This window comes from Microtus oregoni, unplaced genomic scaffold, assembly GCF_018167655.1.
Source record: "Microtus oregoni isolate MIOR12 unplaced genomic scaffold, Mior012 000011F_ref0000422, whole genome shotgun sequence".
NCBI classification, from domain to species: domain Eukaryota; kingdom Metazoa; phylum Chordata; class Mammalia; order Rodentia; family Cricetidae; genus Microtus; species Microtus oregoni.
In genome coordinates this window covers 33,971,340-33,990,403 of record NW_024543070.1, presented here as the reverse complement: position 1 = coordinate 33,990,403, position 19,064 = coordinate 33,971,340, and positions in this window count along the sequence as shown.

The window sequence follows — 19,064 nt, the reverse complement described above, 5'->3', positions numbered from 1 at the left end:
TTGTGTGTGTGTGTGTGTGTGTGTGTGTGTGTGTGTGTGTGTGTGTGTTTGACTGCATCAGTACTAGAAATGAATTTAAATGATCAATTATTTTTTTAATTTTATTGATTTTTATTGAGCTCTACATTATTTTCTAATCAATTATTTTAAGAACTTAGCAAGACTCAAAATTTTCAACAAATTTTTACTCACATGAAAAATGAAATCTGCTCTCTTAAATACAGGATATTATATTATAATCTTAGTGGGCACCATGTGATTATTTTAAATTCAGCATTAATTTTATATTCATAATGGGTTTACTATAATCAAGAATTGATAAAAGTTCCTTTTGTGCAGAATGGCATGTGCATGCTCATAGGTATTGAATCACTTAACATGTATAGTCAAGATATAAAAAGTAAATATAACAAGAGGGCAAATTTAAGGTTACTGTAACATACAACAATAGCTTGGTAGTTTTATTTTATTTTCAGTTGCATTTCATTCTTAAGATATTTGCATTTTTATTTATAACTTAAATTTCAACTCAGTATAGGATTTGAATATGAAAGCACTTCATATTTAAGCTTAAAACATTAATAGTTACAAAATTATCATGTATTAAGCATTGCATGGGTTTTATACATTCTGTTTATGACAGATAGCATACATATTTTGACCATACATTTATAGGCGCTCATAAAGTTTTATGTGTTGCACAGCATTAACCTGGTATCTTCTGTTTATGTTTGTTACCCCACCACAGTGTTAAGGTATCTACATTCGTCTCCATATTCATCCAAGTCCATAATGCTTTGCTCTAGGTCATTGACACAAGCAACCATGAAAAGGGTCCTTCTGAAATCCTGAAATAAATAAAATTACCATCAGTTAAATTGTTTCTTTCAAGTATTTACTCAGGGGTTAACAGTCTGTGTAATTGACTGCTTAGGTTCTAGCACACTCAGAAAAAAACTATTCACTACATAGGTGGCCACCACTCAAATGGAACAATGACAGAACTCTTATGATAAATTTTGTCCTACATGTGTTTGAAAACGTCACCATGTACTCATTTGGGTTTTAAATGAAAACAGCACATTCAATCAATTCTGAAGAAAAGAAAACACATGTATAATACAAACCCAATGCTTGAGTCTTAGAATGTTCCTCCTCTCATTCAGGAAATTCACCAACTGACACTTTTTTTTTTACATCTCTCTCCAACTCACTAAACTTTATAAACAGTAAATGACAGACTAGGTCAGAGTGCATTAGCTTCAATTTCAGTAGAGGAGATGCTCAGGATCAGGAAGAGAAATACTGTAAGTGAGCAGCAGATACTCTCACCAAAATCACTCAGAAGATGGAGTGTGGAAACTTTAAAACTGAAAACTGAAATGTGTGTTTATTTTTATATCTGGTAGTGCCAAGAAGTGGATCATGATTCTAAAATGAAGTTCGCTATTTTGTGCCCTAAGTGGAAGAAAATGAACTTTTTTTTTTGTTATTTCTACTTCCACATATAACTTGAGTAATTCAACAGCATTTACTAGAGTTCAATTGAGCTTGTTTTGCCTTTTAGATCATAGCCTGGGGGAAGATAAAGATATACTTACAATGCTTACACTGGAATGATTCCAACAACTAAGAACAACTAAGCAAGTGCAGAGAGAAAACTCATAGACAGGGCAAACACATATGCACACACTCACACGCTCTCTATGGGTTACAGTGTAATGTGGTATATAGTAAGTCCTTTAGGAAATGGGATTAGACAATATCAAATATAGGAATGATTGTTTTTTTGTTTTATGGGTGAATCTCTTTTTTAGCTTTGAAAAGTGGTTGCCTGATTATCTTCACTTGGCCTAAATATGTTTGGTAGGCTTCCTGATTTCCTGATTATGGTCTCAAATTGTCATGCTAACTCCAGGTTAAATTTCCTGATCAAAAATCATTTTTCAAGCCTGGCTTGACTCCATGACCACACCCTTTGGTATTCATGGGGCTTTGCCCTCCTGTGTCTTTTAGAGAAAGAACCTGGTTAAAATATATATATATAGTCATTTCTTTCTTCCCTGCTGCTATAGGAACACACAGAATTCCAATAGTGCTCATATGAATGCTGGGCTCATCCTAGTCGACAGAAAAGCTGTAGTGAGCAAATAAGTAAAAATGTGGTGCTGTACCAATGAGCAATTATCCCAGAGTTCCCCATTAACATGCCTGGACCTCCTGACATCTATTTGATAGGATCTTTTTAAGCACCCATCATTCATTGCCTGGTTGATACTAAAATGATAAATTTTGACTTCTGCAGCCTTTCCATATCAGTCTGTGCTTGAAGTCCTTTGTTCAGAATTAACATTTTCCTCCATATTGTCTGCCTGCCTTCTTCACTCTTCTCTTTTCTTTGCATTCCCTTTAACTTATATGGCCTCATGTGTCCAACATTGACTTCAAATATTAAATAGTGATAGACTTGAATTCAGTACCAGACAGTGGTCATAAAATCCTGAATCTCTGGCCTCCATCTCCCTCCCAGGTAGTGGGATTTCAGGTGTGTGATACCATGGTGGACTTGCAGAAGTATTTTTCTCCCGTAATTGTTGTGTGTGACTGTATAAGTGTGTGTGTGTGTGTGTGTGTGTGAGAGAGAGAGAGAGAGAGAGAGAGAGAGAGAAAGAGAGAGAGAGAGAGAGAGAGAGAGAGAGAGATCTTATGTGTGTATGTGGTATATGTCTATGTGTAGAAACCAGGGGAGGCTGTCTTGTGTTCCTCTTGCTATTCTCTCATTTCCCTTGAAATAGGTTTCATCACTGCACATGGAGCTCCTTTTGTTCCCTTCTCACTTCAAACTTGTGACCTAAAAACTCCTTCAATTTTCTTGTGAACCCTTCCTCAGAGTTTGGCAAGGGGACATGCTTGGCTTCTACAGGTGCTAGAGACCATACTCAGATCCCCATCCTGTTCTCAACTTCAGGGATATTCTAGCTTTTAGCATGCTGGCTAGAAGGACAAATGGTTATCAACTCACTCTGGATTTCCTGAAGAAGCCTGTCTGAAAATATCATGTGGCAAGGACAGGCAGAGAGGTGACTTAATGGAAAAAGGAAGCACACTGCTCTTGCAGAGATCCCATGTCAAATAACATACAGCCATGCATAACACGAGCTTCAGAAAATCTGGCACTTCTGGTTATCTCATGCCTGCATCCACTGGTGTGAGCACACACACACACACACACACACACACACACACACAAATAAAATAATTGGTGTAAATAAATAAGCAAATAAGTTGAGATCCCAATATTTGTACACAATTCATAACCACTCATGCATAAAAAGGGCCACTCATATGCAAACATTTCTGCACATACTCACACAATACACACGTAAGTATTTTAAAAGAATCACCAGAAACTAAAAATGGATGCGATTTGGGGGAATATAGGAAATAAAAATATTGAGAAAGAAAACCACAAATTACCTGGAAATATATATTAATATCTTATATAATAATTTATTGACAGCAATGAATTGATATGGAAAACATTAATTCCCCTAGATAACAAAGCAGAGTTAAAGACAACCCCAGTTTATAAGACAAAGAAATATAGCCGGTTAATTTAAAAAGTAAAGAGCTCTTTGAAGATCATCATGGGATGCTTTTACACTCCTCCCTTAATCCCAGAAATGAACAGACCTTGAAGAAATAATTCATAATTGTAAATTCTACAATATTCCATGGACATAAGACTGAATTTGCATACATCAACTCAAATAGTTAGATGGAGCTACGGCAAAAATAGATTTAAATAATAAAAGGAATTGGTAAATCCATAAGTAATTCAGTAAAGTTTAAAATTTATATTTTATTAATTAATAGATAAGGGAAACAAAATGTTTAGTGCTCAAAATATTAGCATAATTAACCTGAAGCAATGAAAAACTATATATGCATTTAAATGACAGAGACATATTCTTTGAAGGCCCACAAGCAAAATGAAAATGGAAAATATAATAAGTTTCAAGTGCATTATAACAAATTTAAAAACAATTAGCTTTATATAGCCCCATTTTCTGTTTTCAGTGAAATTAAATTCAAATAATAAAATGATAATGTAAATGAGGGAATAATATTAAGAAATTAACTCCTTAGTAACTCAGAAGTAAAGGAAAAACATATGCAAGTGAATTGTATTAACAATATCAGTATTTTTTATGAAAAACAGATAATTTTCTCATACAATATACCCTGATTATAGCTTCCACTCCCTCTACTCCAGCCAGTTTCTCTTCATTTTCCCTAGCTACCTCTGGATCCACTTCCTTTCTGTGGTTAGAAAAGAACAGGCTTCTAAGAGATAACCAAATATGCCAAAATAAAATATAATAAGATAAAGCAAAAACTATCATATTAAAGATGAACATGGCAACCCAAAGGAGTAAAAAAATCCCAAGAGCAGACACAAGTGTCAGAGACCCATTTGCTTGCACAATTAGGAGTACATAAAAATAGTGCTAATCTGGTAGCTATAATATATAAGCAAAGGATCTGGTGCAGACCCCCATGAAGAAGAGGGACTGTGTCTCTTTTTCAGTCTCTATAAGCTTATTTGTGCCTTTCTTACTATATTCAGAGGGCCTTGTTTACTTGGTGTACCCTAGCCCTTCTGGCTTTTACAATCTTTCTGTCTCTTCTTCCTCAGGATTCCTAAACTCTGAGGGAAGGAATTTGATGGAGACCTGCAATAGACTCTTCCTCTTCATAATGCCTGGCTGTAGGTCTCTGCATTTGTTCCCATCTGTTGCCAGAGAAAGCCACTCTGAAAGGAAGTGGATAAGACACCAAATCATGAGCACACCAAAAGGTCATTCAGAATCCTTTCATTGATACAATTTTTTGGACCAGTACTCTTTGGTTTTACCCTATGTTTCTGGAATATCTAGTCTCTGGTTCTTGGTTACCCTAGCAGTAATGAGTATGGGTTGCTCCTGATAGAGTGGGCCTTCCGACAAATCAGACGTGGTTTTCAACTCCCACCACTTCTGTACCACCATTGCCCAAGCACATTTTTTGAGGTATGACATATAGGTCAACGGTTTTGTGGCTGGGTTTGAATTCACAGCTTTTTTCCCAGTAGCCTGAAGAGTACTTTACTGCAACAAAATGACTAGACTATATGAAGCGAGGGTCTATGTAAGGTACCAGCTCAACTTCTACATGTTCAATGAGTAGCGTGGCCATTATTCTCAGTGATGTGGCTGCTCTGTTGGTTTGCAATGAACAACCCTTTGTCTTGGTTACAGCTTAGGTTATTGGAAGATTTCTATGATACCGGTCCGGCCAATAACTCAACTGGATGCAGCTAAGTCCCACTACTGGAGCCTTCCCAGGCTACCAGGAATGGTCACATGAATTTCCTTATTTCCCATCAGTAGAAGTCCTCACTAGGTTCACCTTCATAAATTACAGAAAGTTTCCACTGCAATATTTTTTGTTATTACTCTCCAAGTGCCCAAAATTCCAGTTGTCTCTCCCTGCAGTCTCTTCCTCCACTCTAACCTTCCCCAACCTCTCTAGGTGAATGATTTATATTTTGGTTATCATTTACTTAGCAGTTAATATCCATTTGTGAGTGAATACATAAGATATGTGTCTTTCTGTTTTGGGTTACCTCTCTTGGGATGATTTTTTTTTCTAATTGCTTCTATTTGCCTGCAAATTTCATGATGTCATTTTTTAACGACTGACTAATACTTCATTGTGTAAATGTACCACACTTTATTAATTCATTCTTCACTTGAGAGACTTCTATATGATATTAAGTTTCAGTCTATTATAAATAAAGCTACAATAAATACGGTTGAGCAAGTCTTCTTTTAGTAGGTCAGAGTGTCTTTGAGTATATACCCAAGAGTGGTTTATCTGTGTATTGAGTTAGATCAATTCTCAACTTCATGAGGACTGACTATCTTGATTTCCATAGTGACTGTACAAGTTTGCACTCCCTCCAGCAATGCTGGAATGTTCCCCCTTGCTCCACATACTCATCACCATGATTTTAGCCATTCTGACAGGTGTAAGATACAATCTCAAAATAGCCTTGATTTGCATTTCCCTGATGACTATGGTTGTTGAACATTTCTTTGAGTGTTTCTCATCCATTTGAGTTTCGTCTATTAAGAATTCTGTTTGAATCTGTACCCAATGTTTAACTGGATTATTTGAGTTTTTTTGATATCTAGTTTCTTGAGTTCTTTATTATTTTGGATATGTGTCATCTATTAGAAGTTAAGTTGGCAAAAATCTTTTCCTATGCTGTAGACTGCTGCTTTATCTGATTGATGATGTCCTTTGCCTTACATAAGATTTTCAGTTTCATGGAGTTCCATTTGTTAATTATTGACCTTATTGCCTTTACTATCAATGTTTTATTCAGAAAGTTGTCTTCTATGCCAATGCATTCAAGACTATTTCCCTTAACTTCCCTTCCCTTGTGATCAGATTAATAACTACATTAATTGTCATCATAGAACCTTCATCCAATAACTGATAGAAACAGATGCAGAGATCCACAATTAACCACTGGATCAACCTCCTAGAGTCCAGTCATCGATAGGCAGGAATAATAATATGAGCAAAGTGGTCATGAGCAAGGTGGGTAAGCCCACAGAAATGGCTGACCAGAGCAAGTAGGAGATCAAGGACCCTGGACTTACAGCAGGAGAACTTGCATAAGACTGAAATAGGCACTCTGAATGTGGGTGACACTTGTGTGACTGAGGAAACCTGTGGGGTCACTAGCTGTGGAATCAGTATTTATTCCTAGTGCACGAACTGAAGTTTGGAGCCATTCCCTGTGGAGGGATACCTTGCTCGGTCTAGATACAGGCAGGAGGGCCTTGGTTCTGCCTCAAGTGATGTGGGAAACATTGTTGACTCTCCATGGAAGGCCTCACTTTCTACGAGGAATGGATGGGGAGTGGGGTGGACAGAAGTTGGGGGGATCAGAAGGAAAAGAGGAACAGGAAACTGGGATTGGTATGTAAAACAAAAAAGGTTTTTTAAAAATAAAATAAAGATTATTTCCCACCTTCTCTTTTATCAGTGTCAATGTATTTGGTTTTATATTGAGGTATTTCATCCATTTAGACTTCAGATTTGTGCTGGGTGAAAAATATGGATATATTTGCATTCTTATAATTGAGAAGCCAAGATTGCCCAGCACAATTTGTTGATTTAAATAATCAAAATATTATTGCAAATGAGGAGTGAGAATTGAAAAATTCACTCCTTAATAACTAGAGGCAAAAAATTATATGCAAGTGTATCACATTAATAGAAACACTAGTTTTTAAGTATACAATTCAGACAATGCAAAGAGAGAGTTTACTTTTATTGTAAATTGTAACAAAATATTAATATATTTTAGTAGAAAACTAAAATAAATGTCAGGAAAGATGGTGCAGAGTATAAGACATGAGATGAAGACTGGCGATGGTGACACGTTTTTAATCCAAGCACTAGGGAGACAGAGGCAGGCAGACCTCTGTGAGTTCGATGTCAGCCTGGTCTACAAGAGCTAGTTACAGGACAGGCTCTAAAAAGGGGGGTAGATGAGGTGGAGTAAGAATTTGAATTTTTGAATTAAAATTTTAAGAACCAATGTAGAAAGTCTATGTGGCTGTTTGCACTATAACCCAAAACTGTGGGGACAGAGACAGGAAGATCTCAAGGCCTCAAGAGCCACATAACTAGCTTTGATGAGAAATAATGTTTCAAAGAACTAGAGTACTCAATAATAGAGAGGACATTGGAAATCTGCCATCATTCATTTTTTTCACTTTGCATTTTTATTGATTTTATTGAGCTATACATTTTTCTATGCTCCCCTTCCTCCCTTTCCCCTCCCCTCCAACCTTCTCCCATGGTCCACATGATGCCAATTTACTCAGGAGATCTTGTCATTTTCTACTTCCCATGTAGATAAGTATGACTTTCTTAGGGTCCTCATTGTTGTCTAGGTTCTTTAGCATTGTGAATTGTAAGCTGGTTTTCTTTGCTTTATGTCTAAAAGTCACTTATGAGTAAGTACATATTATATATAAATAGCAGCATTGTTTGTCATAGCCAGAATCTGGAAACAACCTAAATGCCCCTTGACAGAAGAATGGATAAGGAAAATTTACACAATGGAGTACTACATAACAGAAAAAAAAATAATGACATCTTGAATTTTGCAGGCAAATGGATGGGTCTAGAAAACGTCTTATTGAGTGAGATAACCAAGACTCAAAAATACAAATATCACTATTTTTATAAGATGGCCAACGTTCATTCTCATAACATGACCTAAGTATCTCATACATTATTGCAGTATCCTGTAGCTTACTTTCTGCTCTAAATGGAGATGTTTCTTAATGGCATCATTGTATGGCCTCTCTATTCATGGGGCACCTAGAATCCTCCTGAGACTTGTCATCTCAAACACATTTGGCTGCCGTTCTGAGGAGCATTTCATTGTCCAGGTTTTAGAGTTGGAAAAGAAAGAAGGAAAGAAGGCAGCTCAAGACAAGTGTCTCATATACTTGTAATTTTGTTGTCATTTTGTCTTTTTCTAACTAAACCTTTCCTAGTGCATGGAACGCAGCCCCACCTATCCCTATCTGCCTCTTGATGTCTGAAATAGTTCCCTCTTTTGAACTGTGGTTTCCTACAAGATAGACAAAGTGGACTGTTTGCTTGAGGTTTTGATTCTTCATGACAATGTTAAAATCCTTGTGTGCCATTCCCATGGGTTGTATCAGTCTTCTCCATTTTTACTTTCATACCAAGGTTTTCACTTACTTCCACCACTCAATTTACCATGCCCTGCAGCTCATTTGGACTTTCAGCAAAAAGTGCTGTATTGTCGGTGAAATGCAAGTTATTGATTTGCACACAACCTATCTGCACCACTATCTCCTCATCCTCCAGGGCTGTTGCTATTATTAATTCCAGGAATGCATTAAAGAGTAGTGTAGAGAGGATGCATCCCTGCAGCCTTCCTATGATTGTCTTAAACTAATCGCTTAGCTCTCCACAGACTTTCGCTGATGCAATAGTATCTTCATAAGTATTTTCTAATAGTCTTATAATTTTCTCTGGGTATCTGTAAGGCATCATCGTCTCCCAAAATAATTTCATCCAAATGCTATTGAATGCCTTCCTGAAGTCCATGTAACAGACATATAAGTCTTTTCCAAATTCTTTGTATTTTTCTCCCAGTTGCCTCAAATCAAATGTGTTCCTCTTAGCTCTGAATCCGTACTGGGCATCTGCTATAATTTCTCTGTTCTGCTTTTGATCCTCTGCAAGATAATGGGGAAGAACTTATTGCTAAGGCACAACAAACTAATGTCCCTGTAATCTGAGCAGTCCAGCTTGTCCTTCTTCTTGTATTTGGGAATTATGATTGAGTGCTTCCATTCCTTGGGATTCACTTTGTGTTCCCATATCTCTCTGAACAGTCTGAGAAGTGCCTCAGCCCCTTAGCCTATTGTACCTGCCTCTAGCTCCTCCACCATGGATCATTCTCTCCTAGGCATTCCTGCATTTTTCTCTCATGATACTCTCCTCTATTTCACTCCTGTCACTATCTAATATTTCCTCATCATCTCTGGTGTACAAGTGACTGCCGAAGTGTTTCTCGTTGTAGTCTTCATTGACAGCATTAGGGTCATTGCATAGGGAGGACATCCAAGTAATGTCTCCATCTTTGCTTTAATGCCTCTAGTTCTGTTAACAAATGGCCTCATCCATCTTTAATCATCTGAATCTGAGGAGCATATTTGGCAGTTATATCTGATAGCTTCGTAGACTATATGTGTTTTATTGTGGAGTCAGTCTCTTTGACCTCTTTGCATATATACCTTATATATACAGCTCTCTATTCTTCTTTGCTTGTCTTTTGATCTCCCTGCATGGATAGTTGTGATGTTTTGCTGTCTGCAGAATGCCTCCTTTTTAGCTCTTTAGCTTCCTTCTTTCTTCTGCTGGGTTGTTTGTCTCTGCAGTAAGCCATTCTACTGGTTTTACCCTTTTTGCATAACCAAGCATCTCCCTTGAAGCCTCCCGTATAGGTATTTTGATTTTCTCCTATTTGCTTTCTATATTTGTAAAGGGTTTTTAATAACTTCCCTCACCTTTTCTTCAGCGGTTCTCTTATACTCTCTCCATACAGCTGGGTTCATTGGTTGTTTACAGTCTTCTGATTCTTCTTGCCTGGTGTGCCCCTCCTAAGTTTCATTTGAATGTTGGCCATAGCAAGTTGGTGATATGACCCTAAGTCAATACCAGGAGATGACTGGCTGCTTTGAATGCTAGATAAGAGTTTTCTGTTGACCAGAATGTAGACAATTTGGCTGTATGTTTGTTAGGGTATTCCCATGTACAGTATCTTGATGGTTTGGCATGCTTCAATTTTGTGCTAGATGTGTACAAATCATTTACATAGCAGAGTTCGTGCAGTCGTTCAACTCAATCTTTGGTTTGTCTGAATCCATATGTTCCCATGACGCTATAGTCCATTAGTCCATTCTTTCTCTAGAAGCTTCTCTTGCATTGAAGTTACCCATAATGATTAATATGTCTTTCTTATGTACCCTACTTACCTTGTTCTGTAGATTTGTGTAGAAACTGTTGATGAAGTCTCTTCTGCTTCCACTGTTGGCACAATACCTGTATGATAGTTACTGGATGTGCCAATGTCTGAAATCTAGCTGATATAATTCGGTCATTTATTGGTCTGTACCAAAGCATGCATTTTTTAATCAAACTGGATAGCACTAAAGCCACACCTGCTGTGCTTTCCTCTCCACCTGAGTTTATAATCTTGCATCCATTTACTACAAGTTCTTGTGTTCCTGTCCAATATGTTTCTGTCGATCCAAAGACATCCCATCTGAAGTGTCTGAGCTCATGCATGAGCAAGTCAGTTCCCCAGACTCTTTCTAGTGTTCTCACATCCCAGTCCCTATGTCGTGACTTTTTTGGCCCGAGGAAGTGCCCTTCCTGCTCATTTCTATTGGCTGCCCTCCCCGCTTTTGGCTTTAAGAGAGAAGCATGTCCTGCGCTGAGGACATGGAGGTACTGGGGCACTGTCAGATTCTAGGACTTAATAAGCAGGAATAGAAGGAAAAGGAAGAATTTTAAAATTTATATAGTGAAATGCTTTAGTTTCTATATGAAATTTATCTAGGCTAAGAATGAGGAAAATGAGATTTATGACCTTGTGTTTTTTGGAGTACTATTAAGTCTTAAATATGTAGAAATATATTTAATCAAAAAAGTGAAACTGTTATTTTTGAAACATATAAAAATGCATGCTGTCAAGGTGTTTCAATTATAGTAGCAACAAAATAAAAATGTAAGAAAATAAATCTAAACTATGGTGAGGAAAGGCCATTCATGCTTCTTAAGAGCTGTGCAGGCTAGAACCCCTGACCGTCTGCAGCACAACATGTCATGCATAATGAGCTTCCACAGCTAAGGTTACCTATCACTTTCATTTCCATTCAGCCATAAAGAAACTCTGAATTATGAATTTCTGTTTTTAATTGTAATCTGATTATCAGTTTCATAAACACCAGTTGCTATGAACAAGTCATCCTCCAATATTAAACTACAGGTAAGTGCATTTCTTCAAGTATGTCTATGTGTATAGAATACACACAAATGCAGATACACACACATATATTATATGTATGTATATTTATATATATAATGTATCACTTAATTATGGCTCTACAACATCAAAATAAAGTCTACATCAAAGGATCTATCATTGAACATTTTTAAAACTTTTCTTAAATATTATTCATATTTGAATGTATGAATAATAACATAAAAATTTAAGGCATTTTGGTCAATTCATGAAGGAAAATTAGCAGTTTTGACTTGACGTTAGGTCAATGATCAAATGGAGAAGCATCAACTTGCTTAGAACTGACTAAACTTTATAGAAAATAGCTGTGTGAAGTACTGTATTACATGTTTAAACTTGTTATCTAAGAAATGCATTTAATCCATTTTTATAACAGAGACATGTGATGAAGATATACGTTTCTAACAAATATCAACTCATCTTAGAAACTTTATGGTAAACAGAATAAGCACAAGAAAAATAGTAACTACAAAGAAGGGAATATTAAAACAAAATACAAAATTTATTGATAATATCATGCCTAAATTATTAATTTATGATATAAATCACACATTTCGTTCAAAGAGCTTGTTATCCAATTGAAGTTTTCTAAAAAATATTTATAGGAAAGTAAAATTAATTTTACATTTGGAAATATCAGTAATAATAAAACAAAATGTACACATGGTCATGTGGGTAAAGGTAGGACATTCAGGGCTTTTGAGAGAACCAAGAAGCAATGGTGACACATCTTGGACTCAAAAGAGTAAAACTGTAACTGTGAGAAATTATTTTCTCTTGTACGAGAGGGCAGTAAGGAAATTCATTCATTTGACAAACACAGGGAATGAAAGAGAGAATCTACCAAAGCAGAAGGTCAAAGAAAAGGAAATAAAGCCCTCTGTCTCCACTCTTTACTCTCTTCCCTACATTTGAAATCTGCAGAAGACCCACCACTTCATCAATTCTCCTGGAAAGCAGAGGGAGAAGATCACCTGGAGTAAAAATTAATAAGAAATGGTCCACAAAGGATGAAAGCAGATGGACACTTTGGTGTTGATGATCTGACAACTCCATGGTCTGACAACGCCAAGAAGTTTTCCACAACATAACAATGAGAGCGTGATATGCAGACCAGGGAAGGGTGGGGAAATTGCTGAGTCATGTAGCAGGTGAAAAGGACTCATAAAGAGTATGTGAGGACTACTTAACAGGGGTCACAGAAATTGCAAGCAATATATTAGTTTAAAACACTAAATCACTCCATCATTGTCAACTGGAAATCAAATCACCTCTGCTCTGCCTTTTCCTGGTATTTCTGAGACCACATGTAATTGCATTTCCAGGGGCATCCATCTCCCCATAACCCCGCCTCAGCTTTACAAACACAGACAAGAGCCATAGTATTTGCCCTAGCTTTCTTTTCACTCTTTGGTTTATACAATCCAAGATTGTTGACCCCCTATCCAGCTTTCCAAATTTTCTTTCTGTTTCTTTAAGCCTATTTTAAATAGTGCTTTTAGGCAAAATTTTTTTCTAAGACACGTTTAAGTCTCTGGCCCACAGAACTTATTCTGCAATTCAATTGCTCTTATAGTAAGAACTACACAATGTAGTACTGATTGATTTCTTAATGTTCATAAGTATTCATCTTACTTCGCTTCCTGATGCAAAATAGAGACATAATTTTCCTCTTATCTTTTTATGTGCCCTTTAATAGATAGCATAAATCAAAATTAAATCACCATGACACAGTTAAATATATATTCTTAACAAATTATATATGTTTAAATTAATTTTGCTCTTAACTTCATTTAACTAAGGTGTAATTTGATGCTAAACTAGATTTTGGATTTGTAGGAATTGAAGTTCAGGTAGGAAACAGCATTCTACTCAACTGAAGAGGTAATTAGTTGAGCAGAGACTATAGACATCAAAAACTCATTTCTTTTGCTATGCCTTAAAGCACAGGAGGAGTAGTCACGTTCCTTAAAATTCCTGATGGCCAGAGGTTGTATGTTGCAGCTCAGAATATATATTATATTGCTAACCTGTTAGATGCTCATTAAGGTCACTGGAAAACTGGCTCTGGAATTGGATTGACCCATCTTGCTTTGGACCTTTATGCCTAGCATCTTCCAGAAGCACTGGTCCTGACTCAGGCTGGCCTCTGGTTCTGTAACTGGTAGAGGCAGCAATGAGCTATCGTTATTAAAACCTTTGGAAAAAGAAGTTGGGAAGGAGACAGGTTTGTGGATTCTGGAGGAAGGTAATAAGAATGAATAGGATGAAAATACATGGTGTATGTATATAAAATTTTCAAAGAATATATTTTAAAAGCATTATCACTGGGGAGAATTCTAAGAGAGGCACACATATAATCCCCCTGATAAGGGAAAGTAAACAAGATCTCCTTAGGAAAGTGGCCACTTCTGTGGGGTTAGTGAGAAACCAGGAACTAAGGAAACTCCCAGGAAACCTCAAGGATGACCACAGCTAAGAATCTAAGCAGTAGTTGAGAGGGCATGCTGCACGGCCCTTCCCCTGTATTCAGATGGATGACTACCATAATTGTGATCATAGAACTTTGATCCAGTAACTGATGGAAGCAGTTGTAAGATTGACAGCTAAGCACTGAGCCAAACCCCTTGAGTCCAATCACAGAGAAGGAGGAGAGACAATATGAGGAAAGAGGTCAAGACCAAGATGGGGATACCCACAGAAACAGCTGACTCAAGCTAGTGGGAGCTTATTGACCCCAAACAGACAGCTGAGCAAATATCATAAGGACAAACTAGACCCTCTGAATGTAGGTGACAGTTTGTGTGGCATGGGACCACTAGCAGTGGAACCAATACTGATCCCTAGTTAATGAACTGACTCTTTGGAGCCCATTCCCTAAGGAGAAATACTTTGCTCAACTTAGGTACAGGGGAACTTGTCCTGTCTTAAGTGATGTAACAGACTTTGTTGAATTAGCATGGGAGGTCTCACCCTCTCTGATGAGTGGATGGGGGTGGTGTGGGTAGAAGGTACATACAGAACATATATATGTAGGGAATGCTCTAAAAATCTAAAGTGTCTAAGGAGAAAAAAAATGACCCAATCTTTCTTGTTTTCATTTTTTCTGTGATTGTGTTCTATTATCGTTTTATAACATTAAAAGAGGAAGAATGTCCCTGGTAATACATATTTTAGGAATTGGATGTATGGGGCACAGAGTGGGGAGGAGAACAGGGAGAAGCAGTGGAGCACAACCACTACATTAGGGGTTGACGGCTAGTTTATTTCTTCTTGATTTTCTGGCCTGAAATTAATTCAAGTAAGTAAAATAAATTCAATTACTTTCTCTAGCTCATCCAAAGTCCAAAAAGATTTTATAGATTCGGTGATTTTATTTTCACAGTAGCATGTCTATAGAGAAGTACTCTCATGTCCACTGACAGAACGCTTGAAGAAGTTATCTAAGGCTGAAAGTTCTCAAGCAAGAATTAATGTTAAGTATGTGCTTTGGGTTTATTTGACAATTTTGTTCACCAGAGAAGTGGACCATTTACCCATATTTTCCATAGACAAACTAGTTCACATATGTCTAGGTCTTTGTAATACCCTTTCTATTGATAGTTTCCTGAAATGACACTAAAATCCTGATATCAAAGCAGCAAAGAAAGTTTGTCAATAAGCCTTCCTCTAAGCATCAAGAGAAAAAGAAGATGAAACATTTAAGTCATATGTGAGAACTTGAACCTCAGAAAGAAGATCACAAATATTTGTCTACTGTAGATTTTGATATTCTTGACATATCTGTAACCCTCAACCTTTGTTGGTTAGTCCTATGTCAACTGGACACAATGTGGAGTCATCTGAAAAAGTAAACCTTATTTGAGAAAATGCCTCCAAATAGACTAAGTTAGTGATGGGAGAAGTCACTGTGGACATTTCTACCCCTGGACTGGGGTCCTGGGTTCTATAAGAAGTCAACCTGATCCTCTTTTTGGGTCTGGCTTACCTCACTCAGGATATTGTTTTCTCTTTCCATCCATTTGTATGCAAAATTCAGGAAGTCCTTGTTTTTTACTGCTGAGTAGTACTCTAATATGTATATATTCTTCATCCATTCTTCCATTGAAGGGCATCTAGGTTATTTCCAGGTTCTGGCTATTACAAACAATGCTGCTATGAACATAATTGAGCATATACTTTTGTTGTATGATAGGGCCTCTCTTGGGTATATTCCCAAGAGTGGTATTGCTGGGTTCGCAAGGGGTGCACCCACACACTGAGACAATGGGGATGTTCTATCCGGAACCCACCAAGACCAGCTGGCCCGGGTCGGAAAAAGCATGGGTTAAAACTGGACTCGCTGAACATAGCTGACGATGAGGACTGCTGAGAACTCAAGAACAATGGCAATGGGTTTTTGATCCTACTGCACATACTGGCTTTGGGGGAGCCTAGGCAGTTTGGATGCTCACCTTACTAGACCTGGATGGAGGTGGGTGTTCCTTGGACTTCCCACAGGTCAGGGAACCCTGATTGCTCTTCCAGCTGATGTGGGAGGGGAACTTGATCGGGGGAGGGGGAGGGAAATGGGAGGCGGTGGCGGGGAAGAGGCAGAAATCTTTAATAAATAAATAAATTAAAAAAAAAGAAGTCAACCTGAGCAAGCCATGGGTAGTAAGCCAGTAGGTAGCCTCTTTCATGGCTTCTTCATCAGCTCCTGCCTCTGGGTTCCTACCCTGATTCAGGTCTTGCCTTGACTTCCTCAAGTGATAGGCTATAATCTCAAAGTATAATCCAAATAAATATTTTCCTTCCCAAATTGATTTTTGCCCATGGTCTCTCATCAATAAAAACCTTAAGACACAACACTATTTATTACATTCAATATTAATATTTTCTCTTCTGAATTCTGGGTGACTCTTTCTATGGACCAGATAAGTATGTGTTCTAATCATAAGCAATCAATTATTGATCTTAACAGAGAAGGTGGTTCTTGCTGACCAAACTGTCAAATAAGTCAAATTCCTCATTGCATGTAAAGCAAGCTGTATGCTTGACTAGTGAGGTTCAGTCTACCATGAAAACCATCTCAAGGTGATTTGCACAAAGCAAACACAACTACAAACAAAACAACCCACACAGTATATCATCCTCTAAATTCATCTCTTCCAGACAGTAATTTCTTTTTCACATTTCTCTGCTGGACTGATACCACAAGAACCACATCCGGCAGTTATCACATAGCCAGAGCACCAGGAGCCTCAAGGCACAGGAAGAAACACACACAGGTGAAATCTGCAAACAAGGAGAGGGAATGGTCAGGTGAAAATCAGTCTTTGTGTGACCGGACTAGGTTTCCTGACTGTCAACCTTAGGAAAGGTGGGTTAAAAATTTGGTAAATTAGAGCTTTATTTAAGGTATGTATCTCTCTTAGATGCAGGACAGAGCTAAGCATCTTTCTTCTTCATTATATTCTGAGTAAAATGACCATTTCAGACTCCACTTTTGCAGAATAAAATATGATAAATCAAAGAATATTTTCCTACCTTTTTTTCTGTGACTGGTAAAAGATTACTTTGTTATATCAACTGTTTACTTGCTGCTAAAATGTGATATTTGAACATGGAAAATAATATGAACCTTTACGAACAGGAAAATGATAATAAAATATGAAAACATAAGTGTTTCTTTCTCCTAACTATCCTGATTTGCATTGTTTGAATTCTATATGTCCTTAACACCATACAGAATAGTAAATCCATTTTCAGACACCCTTGAAGCTATATATCACCTTTTGACTAAATTACAGCCAATGTAACGTTATGTATTTGTTATGGAAGTATCTAGGAATGCTTTATGTCATAGAGTGTGTACAAACTTTGTTTTCTCCATTTATATTTTTCTTCATTCTATTCTGTGTTATAAAAAAATAATGGCACTTTCATGTATCATGATGACAAATCAATGTTGTAGAGATATTCCTGCCTCAGTCATGAGGTATTTACTGTAGAGTCTTGACACATAACCAGATAGGAGTTAATTTCTATATTGCTTGAGAAACTAAGATATTTGTTGAACATATGACTAATAAACAGCACACTTCCTGAAATTATAAGTCCTCTAACTATAATTCTGTAATTGTTAAGCTAGTAAATTTATTATAAAACAGGTAGTAAATAAAAAGACTTCTGTTTTTTCTGGGTATGCCAACTGTAGAAATCTATAACCTCATGTCTGGAAAGTTTGAAAGAGATAAGTAAATTTATATAAAAAATTGAGCCATAGGAAGGAGCTTGAATGTTAATGAAAGGGCAAAAGATAATTTCCTCCTGAAGTTGTAAGCTCACTGAAAAGAGTTGGTTAAAAGGTTCTGGCTTTTCCAAGACTTAGTTTATCTTTTGACATTAAAATAAAGTCTTGGAGGCCACCTGGTTTATAAAGGACAGAAATTCATTTGAACCATAGTTCTAGAAATTGATGAATAAGAAAGAATGGCAATGGATTCTGGGAAGATGCTTCCTAATTTGTCTGTCTATGGCAGAAAGGATGAACATCAGGATTTTGTGCAGAGATCAAAGCAGAGAAAGAATATCTCTCATAATGAATCTGCTCTTGCAATATCACCATGATCCACTTCATTATCTGTTTATCAGAAATAGTTCTCATGTCCTAATCACCTCATAAGCCTGTTCCTGCCAATACAGTTACTATGACAATTAAATTTCTACACATATCTTGGAGAGGCTATCGAAGGCCCAGTACTTACTGTCTTAAGAAGATATTTAATTTATTGTCAAGGTAACCAGTGTGGATTAGCAAAATTGAAATGGATAAAATTTTTCATATAAAAGGCCAGAGAACATATACTAAAAATCAAGGTTTAAAGAGATTTTTCTGCTAAGGGAACATAACTACAAATTTTACTAGAAAAAACAAATAATTTATAGTGTTATTAAATAGATCTCCTTGTTCCACAGAACCTGAGATAGATTGGTCTACAAACAGCAGTAAATTGTAACCCAAAGAAATCTCAGGGTTCTAAAATATATATCAAAGAGAAGAAATCACAAACCACAAAGAAAAACAAAATTCCTTCCAAGGGCACGGAATATACAAAGAACAGAAAAAAGTAAACCTTCAAATAGGATGAAATCAGGATTCTGGTGACATGGTAAAAAAAAGGTGCTCTTCCCTTGACATAAGTCTGGAGTCTCCATGCTTGAGGAAGTAGGAGTACTATGTAATTACCATTGCCACATGTTTTTACTATGGTTCCCATCTACATGAGAAGGTATTTAGCCACACAGTGAAGAATATTAAAGTTAAAACTTATTCTGGAAGTTGATGGATATTTGACCTCTTTTCTTTGTTTGTTTAGTAATA